Source organism: Meles meles, chromosome 18 (assembly GCF_922984935.1).
Source record: "Meles meles chromosome 18, mMelMel3.1 paternal haplotype, whole genome shotgun sequence".
NCBI lineage: Eukaryota > Metazoa > Chordata > Mammalia > Carnivora > Mustelidae > Meles > Meles meles.
This window is the reverse complement of record NC_060083.1, coordinates 28,033,160-28,050,020: the sequence shown is the minus strand read 5'-3', so window position 1 is coordinate 28,050,020 and position 16,861 is coordinate 28,033,160.

Genomic DNA, 16,861 nt, shown 5'->3' with positions numbered 1-16,861 from the left:
CAAGGGCGGTGAAGGGCTAAGGGCCACAGGGGCCATGCCCATGCTAAACAGGTGAGAGGAGAGGAAGCACCCTCCTTCTTGGGGCCTTGAGAATGTTAGCCCTCAGAACCAGGGGACTGGGTTTGAAGTCCAGCTCTGCCCTAACATGGGTGCTGTCGCCCAAAGGTCTGTATCTCTGCACCTCTGTTTCCTTGTCCATAAAATGGGAAGAAGAATAAGGCTCCTGCTCTCCATCCCTCAGGCCAGTGTGGGATCAACGGATGGAATAGACCCAAACCATCTCTGAGAAGAAGTGTCCCTCTTTTGCCAGGGGTTAAGGTCCACTGGGCCCTGGTCAGAGGTTTTGTTCTAGGGGCTCGTGCTTTGGGGATCAGGCAGACCAGAGTTCAAGTTCTCATTCTGCCATTTCCTGGCCAGGAACCTTTAGGCAAGGGCATAACCCACCCAGGCCTCCGTGTCTGGTAAATAGGATGGATGCTCCTGCCCACAGGGTGAATGAGATCACTGTCTGTGCCTGACAGGGGCTCCGGCACTGACACCCGTGGCTGTGGGAGTGGCCCTGAATCATTTGGTCAAGTTCGCCCCCACCCCAGATGCCCAAGGGCCCTGGCCATTCTTAACAACCATCCATCTTTGCAGCCTCCCAAGAGATCTTCATTGTCCCCCCACCCCTTCCCTTCCAGTCCCTTCCATCCTGCAGCTGCCATGTGGGGGAGGGGGCCCAAGTCCCCAGGCGCTCCAGTCCAGATAACACACACAGACACACAGACACACACACACACACACTGGAGGGGACACTGGCCCACGGAAGCTTCCCAGATAAACACCGCCTGCCCCAGATAACCAAGGCCTATCAGCCTGTCATCTTGTTCTCCAAAACCACGTTGCTGGTGATAAAAGGATTGTGTGGGGCTGCATCGGCCGGCCCAGGTGGGAGTTTCTCGCAAGTTCCCCCCCCACCCCCCCATTAACGACAAATGTTTGGCCCCTTCTGGGACAAATCCTTCCTCCAGCGGCCAGTCTCAGCCAGTCTCCCCGCTCAGCTTCCCCGCCCTCTCGCTCTTGCATCCCTCTGCAAGAGGGCCATTTGTCCCCTTTGTTGGACTTCCACAGGAAGAGAGGAGGGGGGCTGCCACAGGATGAGACTGTGGCAGACAGGCAAGCTCTGTTTGCGGGTCTGTGTGGTCCTGAAGGCATGGCGGGGGTGCCCTTGTCAGACTTCGATACCAGCCAGCATTTACCGAATGCTCATCAGGTACTAGTCTGGCTTACTGGACCCAGAGGAAAGGTCTATAGTCTCCTTTGTTTGCATTTCACACGTAGGGTAACTGAGGCTCTGAAGGTCACAGACACAACCGGTACATAAAGCTGGAATCGAAGACCAGGTCTGAAGGCTCCAAACCCTGTGCTGTTGCCCTCTCTAGATTCTTCCTGAAGTCCGTGCCTGCGGCTGGCCATTTCTGAAGCTTGGAGAGGAAGCAGGTGGCTGCTCTCCTAGGCACAAGCAGAAAAGTCTGAGCCATAGCTGGAATCTGGCTTTGGGCCGAGGTTACCTGGGCGTGAAGGAGTCTTTCTGCCCCCACCCCCGCAATCCTAGGGTCTTCCCGTCTTGGGGCTGAAACGGCCCTGGAGGTCATCCAGTGCAAGGGTCGCAGAGAACGGGTGGGAGACAGAAACAAAGGGGAGAGGTGGGACGTGCCCAGGATCGTCCAGCTCAGTCTGATGACTTTAGGGTCATGCAGTCCTAACTCATGGGAGGCCCAGAATTCTGCCCCGGAATGACTTAAAAAGGGCTACATAGGTCATTCAAGTAGAGCTGCAAATGGAATCGACCTTTAGTGAGGGCCTGTTTCCATTCTCCCATGTTAGACAGTCACCGCCAAGTCCAGAAACTCACACACAACATAGCCACGGGCCCTCAGGAACCCGGAGACGCTGAAAGACAAGCCCAGGGCCGCCCAGATGGCCGCAGGATTTGCACACACTTCCTGGGACACATGCTCACACTGACACTCCCGACACTCTGTGGGACCCACTGTGCACCTCCCCCCACCCCAGACCCCAGGACTTCTCACTCCTTGCCCCCCATTCCTGCCCACACCCCACCTCCAGAATCACACCTGGGAGCTCCACGCGGGGCTTCACAAGGCCCTGAATTTTTCATTCTTTAAATGCTGGGATGATCTTGTCTTCCCGCTTCGCCCAAACCCCTTGGTGGAGATGGATGGGGGCACGGAACACAGTTATCAGAAAGATTAAGCCGGGACTTGTCATTTTTTTATATCACGGAGCAGTCAGCCCTACGAGTGATGTCCTCCACTCCGCCAGGATGAGTCCAGAACCTTTAGTGCCAGTAGTAAAAAAGACTATAAAAAACACCATCGGAGAAAGGGTAATGATGAAATTTAACTGCTCCCGATCACACACCTGGGGTCTGCTCACCGCAGAACCGGGGGGTTCGGCCACATCATCCTTTACTGCTGTGTCCTTGTCTCGGAGTTTAAGGTCCTTCCGCTGAACCAGAACGTCGTGTCCACTGGCGAGACCCCGGGGCCCACCCGTCCCACCCCGCCCTACCTGGCCAGGAGCGCAGAGAGAGGGAGGCAGTGGGGCACACCCCATCCTGGGAGGCCCCAGGGTCTGTTGGCCTGGCCAGCGAGTCCCTCGGAGCCGGACCCGCGGGGCGCTGCGGGAGTGCTCCAGGAGGCTAGATGATAGCCGGCTCGGGTTTTCTTTCCTCCCTTTCTTCTTCCACCCCTCACCCCTCCTCCACCTCAGTTGGATGTGTCCAGAACTGTGTCACATACAGAATGGCTCCCAGGTTCTGTCATTGCCCTTAGGACCTGGCACTCTGCTGAAGTCGTTTACAGCCTTCCAGCTGCCCCTCCATCTGCCCCCACAGCCCTGTAGCACACTGCCCTTTTATCACTCCTGGTGCTCTCTTCTAGTACTGACATCCTTCAAAATAAGTGGCTCTCTCCAGCCTCTGAGCTTTCACACATGCTATTCCCTCTGCCTGGAACACCCTGGGCTAACTCCTACTGTCAGTGCCGCTCAGCTGTAACTTCCTCCAGGAAGCCCTCCCTGCCATCCTCCAGGTCTGCATTAGGCCTTCTTGCTAAGAACTCCCTTGGCTCCCTGCATTTCCTCTTCAAGATATGTATCCTCACCGTGTATGGTCATTGTTTGTTTAATTGTAAGGTCTGTGAGGGCCCCTGTGGAGGACACTATTCTGGGTCTGGGGATTTAGTGGTGAACAAAGTGGACAAAATCCCTGGCCTTCATAAGGTCATGTTCCAGTAGAGGGAGTACAGCAGCACTGTCTATCATGTTCAACCTTCGTGGACATTCACTAAAGGCGGGGTTGAGTTTAAGCCTCTAAGTTCCCCCGAGGTAGGTGGCGTTCTCCCGATCACAACCAAGAGCCCTCGGGTCCCCCAGTGAGGGGACGCAGGGCCACAGCTTAAACCCAGGTCTCATGGGCACCTGGGCTGTGGCATCTCCACCACTGCCTCCTCCTCGCTCACCTCGCTCAGGCCTCACCAGGCTCCTGGCTCATTCTTAGCACGCCAGGCGTGCCCTCGCCTCTGAGCCTTTGTACATGCTGTTCCCTCTGCCTGGAATCCTCTTCCTGCTGATAACCTTAGGCTCGCACCCTCACCTCCTCCAAGCCTCTGCTCAGATGTCATTTTTGCATGAGAGTCTTCGCTGATACAACTGCACACACACACACACACACACACACTCCTATGCTGCATGGCCCATACTCTGTATCTCACGTTGGTGTCTATACTTACTAGAGTGTTAGTTCCCCGAGGCCAGGGGTTTTGCCAGTTCTGTTCATCGTCCCAGCTCCAGTACCTCTCCTAGGTGCTCGGTAACTATCAGCTGGATGGATGGATGGATGGATGGATGGATGGATGGATGGATATGGATGGATGGATGAACTGATGGGTACAAGACATGTGGAGCTGAAATAAGGCTGAGTCTCTGCCCTGAAAAGCGGCAGAGTCCAGCCACGGGAGAGGGACTTCATCATCTGAGCGGGGGGCATATTCTAATAGAGGCGTGTACGGAGGAAGTGACACCCCCAACACCCGTCCCCTCCTCACCTCAGGACACAGCCCTCTCGAGAAACTCACTCTTTCCCTGAACATCCTAGGCCGCTGGTCTGTGGGCAAGGGGCGCCAAAATCGGCCCCGGGGAGGGGGGGGGCAGGCTGGGAGGAGGTTGTGTGAGCTGGACAGTCTCCCACCCATTCTGGAGCATCTCTGGGGAATCTGCAGAGAGGCAGGGCGGTGAAAGCACAGGATAGGGGGCCATCCCCTTCCCCACCCCCCCACCCCCAGCCCTCTGGTGGCAGCAGCTCATTCCCCAGAAGCCAGAAGGACCTCACCCCTGACCCACCCTCCCCAAGGCCCCTTGAGCAAGCTGCCTTCCCTCTCTGAGCCCCAGTGCTTCCTGTCCTATAAAAGGAGACGACTTGAATACACAAATCACTCCAAGCCTTTTCAAGTATGAGCATCCTCCCAAAATGTCTTTACTGAAGCATCCTGTACATACGGAAAAGGACACACATATTCAAGGGTTTTTCGCAAAGTAAACACATTCATATGACCAGCACCCCGATCAAGAAATTAAACATTATCAGCTCCCCAGATAGACCCCTGGGGCTCTTCTCAGTTCTTGTGTCCCGCAAAGGTTAAGATTCTCCTGATTTTTAACGCTGTAGGTTAAGTTTTACCTGTTTTTTTGTTTGTTTGTTTGTTTTGTTTTGTTTTTTTGGAACCACAAGGATCTCAATTCATCCTCTACAAAATGCTCTTTTGATTTCAAAAGTATCTGTGGTAGCTGGTCTCCAAGATTACCCCCAGTGGTGCTTGTTTGCTAGTACTCACACTCTTGTGTGGTCCCCTCCCACACTGAATCAGGGTGTTCTTTGTGAACAATATAGCAGAGTTGACAGTGTATGGCTTCTGAGGGTAGGTCATAAAGGACGTTGTGGCTTCCGCCTTGCTCTGTCGGATCACTACTCGAGGAAGCTAGCTGCCGTGTTGTGAGCCATCTTGTGGAGAGCTCCACATGAAAAGGGACTGAGGCCTCCCACCCACCGCCAGCATCAAGGCGCCAGCCATTGGAGTGCGCCATCTTGGAAACAGATCCCCCAACTCCAGTGAAGCCTTCAGACGGCTGCAGGCCAGGCCAACATATGATGGTAGCCTCAGGAGAGGCCTAAGCCAGAACTGCTGGCCAAGCCACTCCTGAACTCCTGACCCATAGAAACTGTGAAAGATACTAAAAGTTTGTTATTATTTTCAGCTGCTCATTTGGGGGGGTAATTGGTTTACAGCAATAGACAAGTAATGTGGTCTTTGTGAAGCAAATATCCAATGAACAAAATCTCCTAGGCTTTCAGTAACCCTTTATAGGAATCCTTTTAAAAATCATTTCAATGGCATCTACTCCCACTTGAGAAAAGGACCTTTGTTGTGGCATGTGACAAAGACTTGGTTTAGGCTAAGGACTGCCGTGATTTCAAGATCCCTCTCTGGTCTGAGGACCATGGGACTGGGCCAGGTTTGGGTTTAGGAAACCATCTCCCAGTCCTCACTGCCGCTATGTTGTGGGACAATTGAACGTGATAGTGAGGAACCCAAGCTTGGGGGTTAAGCAGGCTTGCTGTCTTCATTCAAATCCTGGCAGCCCTTCCAAAATCCTGTGTGACCTCACACGAGAAGCTGCACTTCTCTGAATCCCAGTGTCCCCTATCAGAAAACTCAGAGATGAGGTGACTTGCTCGTAGGTTATTGCAGAAGTGGAAGCCAGGTGTGCCTTGTCACCGCCACACTGGACACACTCAAGGGGCACGGCCCATGGTCACACCACAGTCCGGCCGGCCCTCCTGGGGGTGTCGTGGACGGAGGAGGCTGAGGTTTGGCCCTGTGTGCTGCCACACACCCTCCTGGTATACCCAAGCCCTGAGAGCGCCAGAAGGGCCAGGTGAGCATAAGGCTCGTGACAGAACGTGGCGGGACACGGGGCTGCTTCCTCTCCCTCGTTAGTGTCGCCCAGGGGCCTGCGCCCTCCTTAGCAGAGGCCTGGGTAACGAAGGCCACAGCCTATTAATTGCGGTGACAGTGATAAAGGAAGGAGGGAGGCCGCTATTTGTCTTGCCCGGAACCTCTCGCATCATTCCAAGATGAATGAAAACTCATTTTCTGCTTTGATTCGGTCTAATTTCTCCAGGCCCCCTGGGCCTCCTCGGGGAAGGGAAGGGACTCTCAGCCCCCGCTGAGAAGGATTTGAGGAGAGGAGGAGGACAGGCTTTGCTGAGGGAACCAAGAGCTTGTGGGGGCCAGTGATTGGAGCATGGATTCATTAAGCTTGGGCTAGCTGATGGGATTCACAAACTAATCCTGTGGAGGAGGGAATCTGCTTCACCCATTGCACCAGTGAGGCAGGTGGTAGTGGAGAGAAGGTGGCTTGCAGGAGATCACACAGCTGGGAGGGCAACAGGGGGCTTCAGCAGGGAGGGTCCGTCTAGAACTGCCCAGCCCCGGTCACTCATCGCCTTGCCTCCCACCTGGATGAATGACGTCATCAGCATGGAAGCCCCTTGGAGGGGAAAGGGGCCTCCAGGTGAGGGAACTTCCACCCCCCCAACCCATCCCCCGACCCCACTCCCAGGGCTCAAGGAGAGGAAAGAGAGGGAAAGAGAATGAGGGTGGACCTTTTTTTGCACCAAGGAGCAAAGACCGGCTAAGAGCCTTGTTGGAATAGCCATTTTCTCTTTTAGAAAACGGAGCGAACCAGGCTGCCTGCCGGGACCCCAGAAGGTGGAACGGTTGCAATTGGGAGGGAGTTTTAGGCAGTGTGATACCCGAGTAAAAATGTAGGCTCTGTGTTCAAGAGGTTTGGTATGAATCTGGCTCTGCTGCTGACTGCTGTGTGACGTTGGGTAAGTGGCTTTGCCTCTCTGGGCCTCGTTTCCCTTATCTACAAAATGTAGTATCCATAATCTATAATAGTGGTGCGCCCCTCCTATGATAATCAGTTAGCTTATGTAAAGTAGTGTGTTGATTGCCTCTTTCTGCGGACAGGACGGTAGAGACTCAGTGAGGCTCGCAGCAGGTGGCAGAGCTGGAAGGCACAACCACGCCTTGCTCACGCCAGAGCCCAGCTCTTACCCTGCAAACTACATAGGAGAAATGAAGCCAGAGAGTCAGAAACTGTAATGAAGGTATAAAAGGAGCTTCTACAGAAGGTCGTTCATTCACTGATATTTACCAAGCACCTACTAGGTGCTAGGCACTCATAAGAATGATGATGACAGTAACATAAGTGATAACAGCAACGTTAATGACAGCAATAATGTGAAAGTCATTGCTGACGTTTCCTGAGCTCTTACTATGTACTTGGCACGGAACTGGGTATTTTGTATGCAGAGCTCTAGCCCTTATAGTAGTAGAGATCACACTGATTTCATGCACCTGAGTGAGAATTTGAACCCTGGCCTGACTTGGAAAAAACCATAACGACAGTGGTGATATCTATCCTGGTGTGATGGGTTTTCTAGGTACGGAATGGTTTGCTAATCACTCCAAATAACATCAGCTTGAGAAGTGACAAGCTGTAGCCTCATTAAGCTGATTCATTCACCTGCTTCCAAGCTTACTGGGAGCAGAAGGCTTGGCTTCAGCCTTTTCCTGGATCACCACAGGCTGCCTGCAGGGTTAGGCAGGCCTGGGTTCAAATCCTGTTCCCACCTCTGCCGTGGGACCTGGGCATGTTGCCATGTCCTCATCTGTAGAAGGGGAAAATTCTACCCAAACCACAGGATTGTAGTGAACATCTGGAACATACCTTGTTGGGTGGGATTTTTTTTTTTTTTCTCCCACCAAATTGTGGATGAGGACAGAGCAGATGCATTTGGGGTTTCAGGTCAAGGGATTCTGAGACTTAGAGAAGCAGGAAAGGGGGAGTCGAGGGAAGAGAAGAGAAAGAAACCAGGAAGGATAGGAAAATGAGGTCAGATGGGGGGGAAAAACAACCAACAAACCAACCCAGAACCAAAAGATTGAGACACTAAAGGACACAACAGATACAAAAATGGAGACAAAACCCAGAAAGAATGAGAAAGAGGGAGATTGATCAGAAGCTGGAAAGATGCCGCCACTGAGAAAGTGAGTCAGAAGGGAAGGGTCCCTCAAGCCGCTGGGCAAGGACAGAGACAAAGCTCAGCCCCCCCAACCCTGGCCCCCAGCTGAGCAAGGCTTTCAGCCCAGCTCTGCTGCTGAGAACGAAAAGCCTCTTCTCCCACATTCGAATGAATTTGATATTCAATCAATGAAGATTAACTTGCCCAAGGTAAGGGGGTTTTTACATCCGTAAGGAAGTCAAATACGATTATGCAGATGAGAAAATTATCCTGAGATGAAGAGCGGCTCATATATGGTAATTCTGTGCAAGGGAGACTCCCACACTGATTAGCATATCTTCAGGACCAGAATGAGATGCAGGAGGCCAGGACCCAGTGATGGGCCCCTGGGGGTGGGCTGACCAGGAGTCCCACAGGGAGGAGTTGCACCAAGGTGCCTGCTCCCTGAAGGGCTTTTCTAGAAAAGAGATTTTTGTCAGTGAAGCTTTGGTCAGTGAAGACCTTAATGAGAGCCTTGATCCTGCTGTGTCCCTTGCAACTCCCTGGACCTTGGCTGCATCTTCTCTCACGCGAGAGTGCTCCAGAGCAGGGCCTCTCAGACTTCGAGCTGAATACAGATGGCCCAGAGAGCCTCCTAAGATGCTGATTCTGATTCAGTGGGTTCGCCTTCCTGACAAGCTCCCAGGTGATGCTGATCAGGCTGGTCCCCTAGCCACACTTTAGAGGGCCCAGCGCGGTCATTCTAGTGTTGATGTTAACATGTAGAGAGGGTTGAGAACCTCTGGCCCAAATGATGCCTGAGGTCTTGAGAAGTCCATGGAGCCGTTCCAAGTCTCCAGGTCACCCAGATGCCACAGACCTGGGCCAGGGGCCAGGATAGGGTCCGTGGAAGAGGGACAGAGGAACAGAAGGTGGCATGAGTATCCCAAGGTGAGAATGGGCCGACGACCCTGTTCTGGGGCTGCTGGGGGGCCTGGATGGCAACTGCTGAAAACAGCTCTTCCTACATCGAGGCACTGTGTACAGATTCTCCCCAGCCCTTAGGTGGAGAGATAGTATCATTTCCATCTGCCACATAGGAAGTTAGGATCAGAGAGGCAAAGTGATTTTCCCAAAGTTGAGTCAAGATTGAAACCCGGCTTGGGCTGAGCCCCGAGAGCCCAGGCTCTCCACCTAGCCATTGCCCCCCAGCTCCTGAGTGAGCTCATCCAAGAAAGTTAATGGCCAGACCCTGGGCCCTAATGCCTGATCAAGGCAGGGAGTCCCCCCTTGCCTGCCGCGCCTGAATGAGGCTGACCTCACATGGTAGAGGGGAGTGAGTGAGGGCTTGGGAGCCCGGCCGCCCTGGGTTCAGATCCTAGTTCATGAACTCTGTGACCTTGGGCACATCCTCTTCCTTCTCTGATTGTGAGAAAGTCTCCTCTTGGGCCAAATGGGGAGGAGAAGACCAGCTCCCAGGGTTGCCAAAAGAAGGAGGGGAGGTCAGGTAGCACGCATCTGGCCTAGAGTTCAGTTGGAGTAAGTTTTCCCCTTTCAAGGGGACAGAGGCAGGCTGAGCCAAGGCTCCAAGATTCTAGAACTTGTGACTCTTTACTTCCCCCTTCAGGAGCCCAGAGCCTTGGCCAAGGGACCACAGGCTTCTCCTCCACTTTGTAGGTGTGACCGACCTGGTGTTTTCCAAGTAATGCATCCGGGCCTGTCTGGACTGAGTCCAGGCTTGTAACCACAGTGTAGACGGCAAGGACTGGACCCTCTGCCCCAGGACCCCACTAGGGCGGATCTCCTCTTCCCTCCCCAAGGAGACTGGCAGGACTGGTACCCCTCCCATAGCAGGTGTCCCGTTGCCTGTTGGTGAACACAGGTGGGGCTCTTGATTTTCCCTTTGGAAAGGGAGACAGCGGGGCCTGAGCCATCTCCAGGGAAACTTCTAGCACTAGGCAGCCTTCCTTTGCTCTCCCAAGAAATTTGCCTCAGATTGCACCCTACATGGGGGGCCAAGTGGGGCTGAAATCCAACCCCTGATCTACTCACCAACCAGAAGTTGGGGGGGGTGCCCCCATCCTTACCCTATGTTTCTATCTCCATCTTGCTTCCCAGGATCTCCCCCGGCCAGCCAAGCTGAGCAAGGATGTGCAGGGAGAGGCGGAGAGAAGGGAAACGGAAGGGGTCTGCAGTAGTAAAAGTCAGAGCTGCCGGCTGTGTTCATGCTCACGTGTCTCTGTGAATGTGCTTCTCCACTGACGTGTCTGTCAGTCTGTATGGTCTCTCATTCTGTCTCCTGTCCACACACATCGGGTATTTGTCTGGGCCCCTGTGTGTAGGTGTCTGGGGATCACTGTGACCTGTGTGTGTTGGAGACATCTGTGTGTCTCTCGCTCTGTGGGTGCCTACCTGTCTCTGATGCATGAGTCTGGGTGCGTGTGTGGGAGTCGGGGTGTGCCCTGTGTACATGTGTGTCTGAACAGGAGTGCATGGTATATGGGGGTATGTGTGTGTGTTTGGGTGGGTTGTAGCAGTGTATATCCTAGGCGAAACTGGGTATGTGTACCTACGTGTACTTGTGTGTGTGTGTGTGTGTGTGTGTGTGTGTATGTGTCAATACATGTGGTGTGGAAGTATCTTTGTGTGTTTCAGCGTGTGGGGAGTGTGTACATCTGTGTCTGAGTGTCTACTTATCAGCATCTGGAATTCAGGGCCGTGGACCTCTGTGTCGGCGTGGGCTGTGTCCGTGTGTGTGAGCACGAGTGTCCGTGCGTGTGTCTCTGAGCATCCGTGCGCATGTCTGTCTGTCTGCACGTCCGTGCGGGACTGCACTTCTCCAGCATGGCTGGGCCCAGGCCCTGTAAATCCATCAACTCCGCGTGATTTTGTCAATTCTGACAGCTAACTTCAACATGACGACAAATCTGGCCCCAGAGGATATTAAGCAAAGACACATGAGCCTATAATTTTCTGCTTCCACGTGTGAGATGCTATAATAATCAAAAGAAAATGAGTTTCTAACTACCCCCGTTCTTTGTGCTGTTGCCTTCACGCCGGCTGCGCTAATTGAATCACCCGGCACACTGTATCAATGGTAACTTGGGTATTGGGGGGTAATCAGGCGTGCGGGGGGGACCAGCTTGGAGAGGTGCGGGGCTTTTGTGAAGGTCCCATCTGCCTCATGCACCAAAGCCACCCGCCGCCCGCCCGCATTTGGCTGGACAAGCGAGCGAGCACAGGGCAGCCCCTCGCACAGGGGAGGACCTGGGAGGGGGAGACCAAGGGGAGGGGCCACCTGTGCCCAGATGCTAGGGCCCGGGCCCCTGGGTCCCAGGAGGAGAACTGTGCCAAAATAATAAAAGATCCAGACTCTAGAAGTGGGCCTACCTGGATCCAACCCCAGCGGAAGGCCCTTATGTCATTGGACCTCTAGGGCTTGGTTTCCTCATGTGGCAAATGGGACAAGCCCGTCTACCTCACCAGGGCTGTCCAAGACATGCAAACACATGGATTAAGCTCTTGCGGTGGCCTGAGAGAGAGGAGGCCCTTGGAAGCTGCCGTTACCAAATGTTTACAGGGCTTTCCCGTGCCTTGGCTGACTGTCTCGTCGCAGTGTGAGCTAGGGCTCCTTACCCATTCTGTACCTGAAGAAACAGGCTCAGGGGTCAAGCCACTTGGCCACCCGTGACACAGCTGTCTCTAAATACAGTTGTGTGTGGTGATTTGAAGCAGGATGTGTGTGTGTGTGTGTGTGTGTGTGTGTGTGTGTATGTTTCCAAAGAGGAAAGAGGAACAGTTTCTGGTAGCTTCCGGAGGTCCTCCCCCCAACAGTCCTGTGACTCAATAAAAATAAGAGTTGCTCACCCTCGTGTAGCACTTACCAAGGGCATTTACGGTGTATGAACTCGTGTAACCCTCACGCTGAGTTTATGAGGTACAAATGCAATTACCTGGTTCACAGATGCAACAACAGCGCAGAGAGGCTGAGGGACTTACCCAAGGTCGTGTGGCTGGCAGGTGGTGAAAGTGGGCTTCAAGCCTAGGAAGTCTGTCTCCACAGTCTTCATTTTTTTGCCCACCACCAATTCTTCAGAGAGCCAGCTGTACCCCCGCACCCTCTTTTACCCCTCAAAGTCTTCTATCCTGAATCCCTCATTTGTCTCCAAGAAACAACTTCTCTGCCCACCCAAGGGACCATTCATCTTGAAGTGAGTCTCTAGAGAGGAACGGAAATTCCCCCAACCCCGATGGCCCTGTGTCCCCCCAGTCAAGGTGGGAGATCACTCCATGATGCTCTCTGTTTGCACTTTGCTTCCAATTAGACAGCAAATTTCCACCAAGTAGCAGCCATGTTCACTGGGAAGGTAACTGGGGGCTACAAAGAGGAAATTATGATAACTCTGTATATGTGTACAGTACTTTACTAGTGTTTGCAAAGCTTAGAGCAGTAGAAAGAGCACAGGCTTTGGAGCCAGACCGGTCTGAGTCCCGATTTTGGCACTGTCACTGACTAGTGGGGAGTCCTTGGGCTTGTTACTGAACACCTATAACTCGATTTTCTCAACGAAAGAACTGAAGAATTTTCCCCCTAAGATCGGGAATGAGGCAAGGATTTCTGCTCTTACCACTCCTCTTCCACACTGTACTGGAGTTCCTGGCCAGTGCAATAAGACAAGAAGAACAAAAAAAGACATACAGATTGGAAAGGAGAAAGAAAAACCATCCTTATTCACAGACATGATCATCTTCACAGAAAACCCAAAGAATCAATCCTCCCCCACAAAAAAAGCTACTAGAACTAAGAGGTTTAGTAAAGCTAATGGATACAAAAATAAATTGTATTTCTACATGCTAACAATAAAAAACAAATTAAAATGGGGACGTCAGGGGTGCCTGAGTGGCTCAGTCGGTTAAGCATCTGCCTTCAGCTCAGGTTATGACTCCAGGGTCCTGGGATCAAGCCCCACATCGGGCTCTCTGCTCAGTGGGGAGCATGCTTCCCCTTCCCCCTCTCCCCCCATGATCTCTCTTTCTCTTTCTTGCTCACTCTTTCTCGCAAATAAATAAATAAATAAAATCTTTTTAAAAAATGGGAACATCAATCCCACATCACAAGATCGCTGAAAGGAATAAAATGAGGTAATGGTTATCCAGGAGTATCTAGCTCACCTGTTTCCTGATCGCTTTCTTGAGAGGGGGAAAAAGAAAGAGGCTGGTAGAGAATCACACCCAATACCCACATCCCCTCTTGTCTGTGCCACAACCACCGGGAATATTTCCAAGATATCCTTAGTAGTTGTGCTGGGTACAAACCTTAGGGCTTTGTTTATGTACAAATTTGGGGAGCAGGGGCTGAGGAGGTGGTTCACCAGAATCTGGAGGCTCCCTAGGAGACATATCATGAACATGTGGTCATTGTCCATCACATGGGCTGCCCAGAAAAAGGACTAAGAGCCACAGCCAGTGTGCTCCCTCCCTCCCTCCTTCCCTCCCTCCTTCCCTCCACCTGTCCTTCTCAATTTTCTATCATTCCACACTTGTGCTAAGCTTGCCCCAGAATGTACAATGCAATCTAAATAAATCAGCCCAGGGGCGCGGGGGACTCAGTTGTTAAGCATCTGCCTTCGGCTCAGGTCATGATCCCCGTATCCCGGGATCGAGCTCCTTGTTGGGTTCCCTGATCAGTGGGGAGCCTGCTTCTCCCTCTCCCACTCCCCCTGCTTGAGTTCTCTCTCTCTTGCTCTCTCTCTCTGTCAAATAAATAAATACAATCTTTCAATCAATCAATCAATCAGTCAGCCCAGGTCATATCCAAAAGAAATCCCTAAGAGCTCCAGGAAGCACTGATTTGCAACAAAGTCTTTACTGAACTCTCTTGGACAAGCAGCAAAGTGAGGAAGGAAATTACATGGCTCAACAGACAGCACAACTCTCTCAAAATTAGAGCACCTGACTGCCTCAGTCAGAGGACCATGCAGCTCTTGATCTCAGGGTTGTGAGTTCAAGCCCCACAATGGGTGTAGACATTACTTAAAAATCTTAAAAAAAAAAACAAACACCTCTCTTAAAATCATCTTTAGTCCTATCTTTCCCCCAAAGTCTAATATGTCACCATACACTCACACCCCTCTTCCCTTTCTCCTTTGTCTCTCCTGAAACTCTAGCTCTACTTTCCCTTGCCACCTCCACTTGCCAACTGGATTGATTCTATTCTTTTTTTTTTTTTAAGATTTTATTTATTGATTTGAGAGGGAGAGAGAGAAGTAGACTCTCCATGAGCAGGGAGTCCGATATGGGTCTCAGCATGGGGCTTGATGCAGGACTCGATCCCTGGATCCCTGAATCATGACCTGAGCCAAAGACAAATGCTTAACCAATGGTCACTCAGGTGTCCCTGGATCAATTCTATTCTGATCTAGCTTTTGCAGCTGAAGACTTTATGCTCTATTTGGGTGGGAAGCTTATCCACCTCCGTATCAGCTCAGGGATGAGCGGGCATTCATTCAGTGGGAGGACAGAGAGAAAGGGGAAAGGAACAGGCAGTTACGCATCCCCTGGCACTTTCTCACCCACCCACCCCCAGTAGTCTTGTGGGGCAGGTGTACATGAATATTCCCACTTTACTGATTTGGAGATGGAGGTCCATGAAGAGATTGATCTTGTCAAGGTCACCCAGAGAGTAATCAGCATAGGTAGGATTGGACTCTGGTCCGCACGGCTTCAAACGGCGGGCAGGTGGAGGGAGAGGAGAAGATGAAATACACCCTGTGTGGGGGAGGGTGGGAAAGGAGGCTCCAGCCACTGAGGCGTGGTGAACACGTGCACATCGGCAGGTACCACTGATTGTGGGAAAGGCAGGAAAGACTGTGTTTGCTGATTTCTGCACCATAGACACCCAAGCATACCCAAGCATCTGGGAGTGTTAATCACCCTTGGGATGGAAACTGGGGGCTGTAGGAGCCCCCGGGGGACGGGTGCAAGCGTGGGAGGGAGCCACTTCTTCCCATCCTCTCTATGCTTTATGAAACTTGAATTGTGTGAATGTGTCAGCTACTCAAAACATAAATTGTTCTTAAAGGAGAATACACAAATAAGTAAGAGAAGAAAGCATTACGTGGCAACATTAAGTCTCAAAAATGAAACAGTGCCCGGACATTGACCGTGCACCTCATGAGTCCTGGCGGAGAAGGGATGCGTGCGGAGGGTCAGGGAAGAAAGCCCCCTGCAAGTTTGGGGCAGCAGTGAGGCCTTCTCAGCGTTTGATGGGTGAGGTCCTGGCAGGGGGCGGGGGGCGTGCAGAGAGACGTCGGAGTTAGGACGGGACATTTGGGCAGTTGGGGCCTATTTGTCGCCATTTTCACGGGCAGGCTTGGGAATTAAGTGGCATGAAATTGAGCACAGACCAGGGTCCCCCCAGAGACAGGGCAGCCCTCGCCCTGGAGGGGAGAATGCCGAGGGGGCGGGAGTGGGAGGGGTGGCCCATGCCACGCTCCGCTGCTTCTGGGTGCAGATGGAGGGAGAATGGAAGGGGGCTGAGCCAGCTCCTCCTCCCCAGCTCCTCCCGCCCTCCTCTCTCCTCACACAAGCAGAGGGTCTGCCAGACCCCAGTGTCAGGCTGAAGCCTGGGCTGGCTCCCTTGTGCCCACGGACCCTAGAGAGTTGGGGATGGGGGTGGCGACCAGGCCAGAGCCCCATTCAGGGGGCCTCTCGGACCCTTCTGCTTATCTCAGCGTCTCTGCTGCCATTTTTGCCCAGTGCCCGGGAATGGGGACTAAGGGGAGGCAGAGAATCTACCCCTGCTGCTTCTTTCCTTATTTCCGTGTGGGACAAAAGCATCAGTCCAGGAGCTAATGGGGGCCAGGGGTCCAGCTGGAGTTCCAATAGTATGGCCTTGAGTGAGCCACTTACCCTTTTCTGAGCTTCCATCTCCTTGTCTGTAAAATAATAATAACACCCAGCATATAGATGAGGCTGACCATGTGCTTGGTCCTGTTCTAAGTGTCTTGTATACCGTGTGCCAGTTCGTTTGATCTCAGAAATACCTTATCGGTAGTACTGTGGTCAGTTACACTCTCGTACAGGTGAGAAAACAGATCCCCCGACCGGTGAGGGATGAAAGCAGGATTTGCTGTTTACCCTGCTGCTCCCTCAAAGAGGCAAGGGGAAGATTAAATGAGATCGTGAACATTGACGGTGCGGCACCTGGTCCACAGGTGACCCGTATTAGCCCCCGTCATCCCTGCTGCATTTGTCCTTTAGCGGGAAACAAGGGGCTCAGATGCAGAATGTCAGGGTTGGAAGGAATGGTCCAGATCACCTCATTCGCACTCGCATGGGTTGGGCCTGTGGAAATTGGGGGCCCAGGGAAGGGAAGTGACTTGCAGAAGGTCACACATCAAGAGAGGGCAGGGCTGGGACTGTCGGGGTGAGTGACCCAAGCCTTCGCTCTTCAGGGTCCTGAGGACAGCCTCTGGGGCTTTGCAGGGTGGGCAGCTGACTTGCCTTTCCCATGAGGAGAGACATCAGCCTGGAAATCTCAATCCTTGTGGGCCCTGGGCGCTCCAAGTCCTCCCTCCTCAGGTGGAGTGAAACCAAGCCGCAGCCCCGGTAGGAGTGAGGGGAGTAGACAGCCTCGGTCTGCCAACCTGGACACCTCCTCCTGGGCAGAGCTTTGCCCTACAATTAGGAAGGCTGTGTTTGCCTCCGCACCAGGCCCAAAAA